At 37.2% G+C, this 9899-nt stretch overlaps 1 protein-coding gene and 1 long non-coding RNA gene across 2 annotated transcripts in view; one reads left to right on the top strand and one right to left on the bottom strand.

The window, feature by feature from the left end:
• The first annotated feature begins 283 nt into the window (after positions 1-283).
• stat6 (signal transducer and activator of transcription 6, interleukin-4 induced) overlaps positions 284-9899 on the top strand; it is a 34818-nt gene continuing 25202 nt past the window's right edge. The window contains exon 1 of the mRNA XM_023956571.2: positions 284-877. The gene's annotated coding sequence lies outside the window, so the exon portion shown is untranslated. The remainder of the gene's footprint in view (positions 878-9899) is intronic.
• Positions 7260-8561, bottom strand: LOC111947654 (uncharacterized). Its single transcript, XR_002873522.2, has 2 exons — positions 8331-8561; positions 7260-7972 (listed from the first exon to the last, which is right to left on the bottom strand). It is a non-coding gene; the product is annotated as an uncharacterized LOC111947654 (long non-coding RNA).

Here is a 9899-nt window from a genome sequence, read left to right as displayed (position 1 = left end):
AATGTGCTGTTTTTCAGCGCAATTCTTTTCAGGCTTTCATCCTGCATTTTCGTGTTAATTAAACTATGATCATATTGGTTCCTTCTTGAATCTCTTTGCGTAATCTCAGAGAACCGTGGCGCAGCAGGGTTGCAAAAGTTGCAGCAGTTAAACGCTGTTTTACGCTGGTTGCGTGGCCCTCGGCTCCGGTGCCGTTTGTGCGCGTCTCTGCTGAAGGCACTGGTCTGCGCAGATATGCTATCATGTGTTTTACTGGAACTCACTGCGTCTAGTAAAATGACTCATCATTGCTCCGCCCACGACCTGTTCCGTGGAAGTCTACCAGCCCAAGGCATTCATCTGAACTCATTGTTCCCAAAGTAGAGAGCAACTTCAAGATTTCATAGCCCAAACGAGCGGCTTCCTATTCCCACAGTTAAATATTTTTAGACGATTTATAGTTCTGGTTGGACAATCGGGTCAAAAATACGCCTTAATGCGACTCCAGCTGCAAACTTCTGCCGTCACACTGTTTCACTGTTACCACACAGCGCCCTGATGTTTGGGTACGACCCACGGCGCCTCAGTCATGTGTGGACTTGAAGGCAGGAAATAACATGATGCGCGGCTCCTGCTGCTCATGGCACATCGCGTAACGGGGAAGTGAGCCGAGCCCAGCGTCTTCACAAAAAGTAAAAGCAGAGAACAGCTCGTGGACTGTGGACGTTTTTTCCCCCCCGACATAAGAGTTCAGCTTTGAGGAGAACTGCGTAAAAAGTGAGAGATGGAGGCAGGACGTCTTCAGTAGTAGGCTCTTCGCGCAGGCAGAGAACCAAAAACCTGAAGAGGAAGAGGCGATTGGACACTTTGAACGCTTTAAGTCCGTGTTTGGAAAAAGGTAAGTTCTTAGGGTTATTTTTTTTATGTGGAACAGAGGTGATGAACAGAGAGGCTGCGTTTCTCCAAAGCTGTAAAAATAAGGTTTTCACGTGGGCCTCAAACACCCACCCTCTTTTTTTGCCACGTTTAGTTTCATTTTTCTCAAATCCATATTTTAAACTCAAAGTAAATATAATACATTTATTATGATCGTATTTGGAACGTAATGAATATTGGCCTCACGTCAAACCATTTATACCCATTTGTTCCACATGAATGCAGCTTTAATCTTCATTTATAATTTAACGCACAACAAAATCCCGATTTTTGCGTGGTTGCGCCCGATAGGTTGTCGCACTTTTTGGTAAACAAACTCCGTGTACACTTGTGCCAGCTTTCTGCGTGTCACTCCCTTCATCAGAGTTATGAAAGCCTCTCATTCACTTATATTGGCAACATCATGAAATGCAGCAACACCATGGCCAAAACACGCCCAGATCACAAACAGAGATTGGGGGGTGGGGGTGGATAAGAGAAGATGCACTTTTTAAAATCCTCCACCCTTCCAGCAGCTTTCAGTGCACAATAATTGTTTATAATAAGCTTCCGAAGTGGTTGTGGAAAGAGCCACTGAGTTCCCATGGCAGCTGCTCTTCTCACCCACCATGAAGAGGAAGGAGGAAGTGTCTCTCTGCTGTCTCTCCTAATCTAGTTCAATCACATCCAGGTTTTGGACATTTAACAAACTCTCTGTTGTGTCGCTGCCTTTTATTTGAGAGGAGATTGAGCTAACCAAAATGAAGAAAAAACAAGTTATAAAATCGACAACATTTATTGAAGGATCAATAACAACAATGTATGTTATACAGAGAATTATTGTAGGTAATGTGAGGTGTCTGGTGTGGAGTGTCTGCAGAAAACCATCAGGGAGGGGTCAAAAGGTCAATCCTTTGTCACTTAAAATATAACATTCAAATAAAAAAACAGTCTTTCAGTCTAATAAAATACATCATTATTAATTAATTATTTGTTAAAAACAAAGATTAGCTCAGGAATTTTTTCTCTCCCTAAAAATGTTTTGGTGCCTTAATTTACAATGTGGAGAACTAATTTGAAACAGAAGAACATGTAAAGTACAGTAAAGTACGGTGGCCCTTAAGAATAAATCACACCAACAAATCACTCAAGTCAAAAATATATTGCAGAACAAAGCAAAAATTAAAAAACAAAACAAAATTCCAAATAAATAAAATAAAATAAAAATGAAGCACTTTAGAAAACAAAAGTAATGACCTGAAATTAAAACAAAACGTCAAAGACAAAACACAATAAGAAACCAGAAAAGGTAGGAACTATAGGACATTGCTGATTGGATGATGTTAATTTTAACTTTGAGCTCTTTCAAATGCATCTTTAATATCAGCTTACTAAAAAGGTTGATTAGTACAGAGAATTTTTACTTTCATTTCATGCCAAACAACGTTCTGATAAAATGGAAAAATGTCATCATCCAATCAGTGATGTACCTATCTTTTCTGGTTTCGTGTTTCATTTTTTAACTTCTCATTTAATTCCTGGAAATTACTTGATTTCCAAAATGTTTATTTATTTTTATTTTTTTGCAGAAACTGGAAAAGGTTCGTTCTATGGGACATTGTACATGTTTTTTTAAATACTTTTTTATTTTGCTGTTTTTGCAATGATTTGTTGGTGTGACATGGAGTTCAGGGTCACTGTAGTAAAAGCTGTATAAAGCATTCTGCAACACTACAAGAACACTAAACCCACATAGCTATATAAGGGGCCGTGCAGCTTTTTAACATGTCAAAAAGGGATTTTTGTTACTGTCAAAGCTTTGTTTTAACTGCTGTATCTTAAGGGAAGTCTCATAAACCTTTGGAAAACTGAGTGCAAGTTTAAATGAAACCAGTGTTCCTGCGGTCATGTTACAGGTAAGTTGAGATGAAGCTGCAGTGAGACTTGTGAGAAAAGTGACAGATGTCTGAACCATGAAAGACCTTTGCTTTATTATAGTGATAAGGTTATTAATGCTACACATCTTGCATTACAGAAAATGTTATCAATTTTGTTTGTAAATACATTTTTTCAAATAAGTTGCTTACATGTTTTTGTTTCAATAAGAACTATGTAAGTATTGAGTCTTAAAAGGAAGTTAAGAACATTTTGTTTGGCATGCAACGCTTGAGTTGTTCAGAATAGAAGACGGAGAAGGAGACAGAATGTGTGGAAAATTGTGGGTTTCTTATTTGGTTGTTTTTTTTGTGAGGATACATGGCTGGGAAAACAAATGTTGACAGGCCTCTGGGTTATTGCTGCAGACATGTAAGACTTAACCGTGCAGCGACAAAAAAAATAAATACAGAAATGCAGCCTCAGGTGAACAACATGACTTGTAGATGTTTTATCTAAATTTAAAACAGTACCATGTGTGCTGCATCACTAATGTTCATAAACTTTTTCCAGATTTTAATTTCAAACATTTATTGTTACATTGATTACTCTTGGGTGGGGTCAAACACCTTAAACTGAGTGGAATGAAAAAGCACTAATAGGAATCCTGACGCTTCTTTGGTTTTAAAAAGGCTCTGTGTTATCATTGACTTTAGGAGACAAGGAATGTGTTTGCTGTATGAGAGAAAAAAAAAGAAACCCTTCAGCTCCTCTGGCAGTTAAATTGTTAGCACATAAAAACCAGCTTTTCTGCAAAGCCATTGTGGTACACCATAAAGCCAAAGTCAACAAATAGTCTTCCTTTACTTCTTTTCTCCTCTTAATTTTCTCCAGCTGCTCAAATTGTTGCGAATACATGTTACACCTTTAGAAAACTATACAAAAATAAGTAGACCATTGGCAAACATTTACACATTCACTGTTATCTAATTTTATAGGAATTAAGCATTTGCTGCATCAGCTCCACAGACAGAGACGAGGAGGAAATACGTTCACGTTCATCTGGATGATTTTCTTGTTTAAGGTTAAAGTCATAATTTTGTGATATGTTAAGCTTGTTACTGCCATTATAAATGAGAGCTTTCTTCAATTGTGAGTAATCATGAGTTTTCTTTGGAAGTCAGGTGACTTAGAACGACAAGAATTGAACAATGCTCTTCTGTTTTTTTTTTTTTTATAGAGAACACCTCCAACATAAACAGTGAAAACTGGCTAATCAAGACTTGTGGAGGGCAATTTGCAGTGACGTCATTCAGCCTTTTCATAGTTATTCTTGAATAAAACTGATAAGTAAATAAAGTCTTGATATGCCTTTTTTCTTTCATAGTCACAGGGCCGCAGGTAATCAGAATTAACTACAGTGAACTAAAACCCACAATGTGATGTCCTCGTATGTAGACGTCAGGTCTAAAGAGGTTAATGCTGTGTGACCCTCAGACATTTAAGTCACTTAATGACAAAAGATTAAAATCAAAGATACAACTTGACAGATCTGGTTCTACAACCACTAAACTGGTATCATGCGTTGCTGAAAGTTTTCAGTTCTCAGCAAGAAAGTTCTCAGCTAAGCAGTTCTGTTTCACAGAAACTCTGCTTTCTAACTGCTTGTAATGCAAACACGTTGTTACCGTACTCCTAATGTTACCGGTTAGCAGTGTGAACCTAAGTGCAGGACTACTGAAAAAGCCATTGATCTCCAGCTTTTGAAGAGCAATTTCTAGAATGAAATTATTCCTTTTTTCTCAACATCTGCTAATTCAACATTTTTTACTCTGCATTTTACTTTTCAAAAGTGAACAGACCAGTCTTAACAGAAACACAGCCATAATAAGCCACCTACAGATATTTTTGGACATATATTATATTAATACTGAATGGGGCACGGCTGTTAAACATAGGTTACAATAAAAAAAGGCCTACTTTACAAACACCAGCAAACTGAAGCTCTGCAGAGCAACAGGAATGCAGCACAAAGACACTTTTTGTGAGATCTGCTATAGGTTTGCAAATATATTTGTCCCTGTGCATTTATTCAAAGCATGTTACGGCACCAATCTTACACAAAACAAAACTTGTTGAGCGTTTTTATTAGTTAGTTCACAGACGTGAGAATTTGAAAAAGTAACAAATACTTAAGTACTAATAAACTGGATTATTTTTGCAACAATTTTAGTGTAGTGTGCAAACATGTTCACTGTTTTTATGTTTCCATGAAAATGAAAAGAATATATAGGACCATGTTAACCTCCTTTGATTTAAATAGTTTACCCTTTTTTGTTTTTTGTAAAAGACTAGGCCTTTCTCTCTGTCTTGTCATGCAGACATGATTTTGTGTAATTATGTGATGCAATGTAAAAAAAACGGCTCAAGTTCTCGGTTCTATGCAAAGACTGTAAATAAAGATGGTGTGGCGTCATCCATAGAAAATGCCTTACCTCCAGCTCCAGGGAAATGAAGCTAATACAGACACCATTTTCCTCATAACTGGCGCCAACATTTGGAGCCAGTCGACAGTCATTGGTCCAAGTCGATCCGAGTCACGTTTCTATTACGAGTAAGCTTGTTCGAAGTCCACACCCCTTCCACTGAGAATCTGTCAATCAAATGTTTGAGGTGGGGGACCAGGGGGCACCACATGCTTTTACTGAGGCATCAGATTGGTTAGTTTATAGCTTGAATGACTTGCGATAAAGAAAAAATATAACGAAAAACGTAGGATTAGCATGAAAAGGTGAAAAAAAAGGTGTCAGAGTAGGAATGGTTATTACTCAGAATGACTGAGTAATAACTGTTTATTTCTAAATAGAGGTCTATGGGATTTTAGCTTCTTGGTACTTCCTATTTGGAACACGAGGGGGCAGGGGGCAGGCAGTCCAGTGATACACTGTATATGGTTCCACAGATAGGGACAGGACCTCGTACCTCTGCAGGAGATGATGATGATGAATTATGTGAAGTTTTCCTTTTTTCATGTAATAATATCATGACTGAATGGACAGTTGACTACAGCAGACAGAGCTCTTATTAAAAGAACATAAGCATAGTTTTGTAAAACGCCTAATGCTGTAAAATCTATAAACGACCAGCATTTCAGTGTTAACATGCAAGAAAAACTGATAAAACACTTAAGTTTTCTCCTGAGGTGAGGGGCGGATCCAGCTGTTGGCTAAGAAAACTGACTCAGCAGTCTAGACATGTGCCCACAAAACCCTACATCTTTCCATGTGTTCATGGAGTTGCACAGCCTTGCATAAGGAATGTTATGACATACATATCATGACTTTATTATGTCTTTTAAAGGTTAAGTCCTTGAACCTTGGATGGCAATAAACACATTATCTTTCAACTGAAAATAAAATGTTAATAGAAAAGCCAAAAGCTTCTATGTTTAAACGTTGATACTGCATTTGAGGTAAGCGTTCACAAAGATTCAAGCAGAATGTTAATTAATAATGCGATATGATAATATGATAAAGCTGGGAGCAGAGCCTTTGGGTCGAGATGGCCAGGGTAGCCAACCTGGAGCTTATTGCTCACCCAAGGGATGGGTGAGATGCAGAGAGCATACCTGCTTTAATATACATACCTAGATGTGTGACAGCTAATGGGACTGACTATATTGAAACTTCTGAAAGTACTTTAGCATCAGCGAGGCAAGTGCAGCCAAGTGCCATGATAATGAGCATACTAGCTCCACCTGTCCACTCTGCTGTTTCAGAGTGGCTGGAGCAATTGCATATACCCGTCGGGTCCAGATGACCTTGGAGTTGATTAAAAACTCAAGCAGTGGAATATTTCTCTAGAAAGAAACAGTTTCTCCATTTCATGGGACCAAAACATACGCTTTTACATTCAAGGAAGGTTCTAGTTTCTGTTGTGAGAGTTTAAATAAATGCATTTAAAAATGATCAAAAGAGAACTTGCAACAATCATGCCTTTTGAAACTCCCCCTGGTTGTTTTTTTAAAAAAAAAAAAAAAAAGCCTGCAGCTCTTTAGAACTAATTTTCTGCTTCCACTTCCAGACGGCCACAGTCACACTTTTCATTTGTACTGTCAATTAATCTGTCATTTCAATGCTATCTTTCTGTCTGATGTTGACAAATAAACATGTGAAATTACTTTCAGTGGAGACTTGCCACGTAGTGTCATTTCCTCTTAACTGTTTAAAAACCTCAGTGTAAAGGGATAGAACTTTTTTTCGAGTTTAGAACCTGTTTAGCAATAATGACAAAGTATGTATTTCATTTCTTTCAGTTTTTTTACGTGTATTCATTTTTTAAAATTACATTGATGAGCAATATTCTCCAACAAATGGTTGAGCAGAGTGTAGCACCTATGCTATTAGGCAGAGGTAGTCAGGCTACTGGACCAAATATAGGTTCGCACGGAGTGGTGTGTATTGAATAAAAGAGCCAAGAGTCAATAAAAAGGTAGAATGGAAAAAGCCGGCAGTTTACTGAACAATTGACAAACAACAATAAACATACAAATTTGGTTCTTAAGTAATGTTAAGACACCTTTTCAACACCCTTTATGTTGTTTCTTCCTTTACTTTTTCTGTTAAAGTTCAAATAAAAGGTTTTGTTCAAGTTAATTTCAGTTTCAATCTATTTTAATTAAAGATGACCGGTCATTTGTTTTAAAGGGATTTTAGTTACAGAACTAAATTTATTTAACTTAAATTTAGTTTAAGCTTTCTTTTGAGTTCACTATAATTACCCTTTTCACTTTTTTGTAAATCAGTTTTGTCACTTTAAATTTACACCAAAAGTATCCTTTAAAGTTACAAAATATCAGATATCAAACAAAAGACAATTCAATATGCAAAGCAAACAAAGAACTGTTTTTCTAAATGTCCAATTGCTTAGCAAAATCCTTTAAAGTTTGTTAGCAGACGTATCCAGTTTTGGTAGTGCTCCTTTAAAGTATATTGGATCCACAGTTAGTGTTCAATCTCCTACCGCGACCTTGGCAGAGATTTTGTAGTAGTGAGGAAAAGTAAAGGACCACGTGATGCTCTACAGGCAGTCCGGATTATCGTGCTCCTTGGGTAGGCTCGCCATCCATGGATCAGGAGAAGTCCAGAACGATCCGGTCCGGAACCGTCTCCCAATTACTCTCGGGGGGACTCAAAAACCTGGCCTGCAGGACAGGCCATAAAAATAATTTTAGTCCATATGCAAAATAAAACCACTCCAAAATGAAAGCGGAGCCGCACTAGAAGGCTACGTGACTCTTTAGAAACTTAAAATGGCGGCTGCTCTTTTTTCTTTTTCATACATCCAACTCTACTTGCAAAATTAGCTTCTTTTCACACAAAATATACCCAAAATACATCAAATAAAATACATTCATGTTTCGAAGTGTCAAAGAAAATTATAAATATCTCAAAAGTACTGTTTTGTCATCTTTTCACAACTTAAATTGGTCTCAACTGGGCTCGCCTCATCACGGCAAAACCCACGCCACAAAAGTAGGCAAAATACAAAACAAAACTCACCAAAACTCGTCTGGTAATGGCATAAAATCTTATTTGGCTCACACCCCTCTTCCGGTCTGGCTTGACAACAGGTTTGCACCGTTATTTTAGTTTTTCACCGTAGTTTTTCAGCTAATGGCTACTCTGCTGCGCGTGCTTGCTGTCTCTGCCCTAAACAGGCCTATCTCTCCGCTACGCAACGCACAGGTTGGGGAGGGCTCTTGAAAAACTTTAAACTTTATCGACAACAAAAACAATTTCTCTTTTTAAACAAAAATAGTAATAAAACCTATAAATTATTAATGTTAATACTATTTATATTTTTATCCTCACAACTTTTAGCTGTTTTTATCATGTTGTTTATTAATATTTATTGACCTTTTTATATCATTGTAAAATGCTCTATTATTACTGAGTGTATTTGTAACGGGGGTTACAAGAGCATTTAAGTAACAAGAAATGAGCAAATCATCTGTTCATTTTGTTGGTTCAACCTTTTTCATTTTCTTGCATGCATGAATAAAATTAGCTTTTTAATGATAAATACTTTTAAACCATTTTCTTTTTTTGTATTTTGTAAATTTTTATAAAGATGCAGATAAAAGAAACACAGACTAGTAAGTTTAAATCAAAATTGCATGAATATTTGGGGAAAGGTCTAGTTTAGATGATCCGTCTGTCTGTGATGTTGGATGGGAGATGAAGCACTGGAAACTAAAACATCACACAACAGAAAAACATCAAAAGACATTTTGGTAACGCTTTCTTTTACAGTACAGTACTTACAGTGTACTTAAGTGGTACTTACATGGTACTTATTGTGTAACTACTGGGTACTTAAGTGGTACTTTTGATGGAATTTACTGAGTACTTACATGGTACTTTTTTGTGTCTACTCTGTACATACTGTGTATTTATGTGGTACTATTTGGTTCATACCTATGTGGTACATACTGGGTATTTATAATATTCTTACTGGGTATTTACATGTTGTGCAAAGGTGTCTTTTATGGTCCTTACCACATGTATGTGCAAGGTAAGTACAAATAAAGAACCTTGAATTTAAGTCTGCACTCGTATGTTTAATAGTATTTACCATAAATTTACCACAGAAACTACCCCTTAAGTACACTGAAACTGTACTGTAAAAGAAAGTCAGCCCTATTTCCACTCAACTACATGGTACTTTCATTACTAAATACTGGATCAGGATCAGGAAACTTTATTGTCATTTTATCATGATAAAACGAAATTAGGCTCTCTGGTCCCGGGCCAGCCGTTTACATTCAGACATAAATAAATATAGTATCAATAATAATATCAATGTGATATCAGACTGTTACGGAGTATTGCACAGAAGTATTTTTCAATTGCACAGTATGTTATGTTAAGTATTGCACAGCCCTGTGATATTGCACTTGGGAATTAGCTTGTTGTCCATGGAGAGTGGGGGGGGGGGGGGGGTGCAGTGATCAACCGGAGTTCAGCAGTCTGACTGCTTCAGGAAAGAAACTGTTCCTCAGTCTGGTGGTCCTGCTCTTTATGCTCCTCAGTCTCCTCCCTGAGGGGAGCAGGGAGAACAGAGGGTGT

Source organism: Oryzias latipes, chromosome 7 (genome assembly GCF_053564925.1).
Source record: "Oryzias latipes strain Hd-rR chromosome 7, Olatipes_Hd-rR_3.1".
NCBI lineage: Eukaryota > Metazoa > Chordata > Actinopteri > Beloniformes > Adrianichthyidae > Oryzias > Oryzias latipes.
Note: the sequence above shows the minus strand (reverse complement) of the source record. Positions and strands in the feature narration are given on the sequence as shown.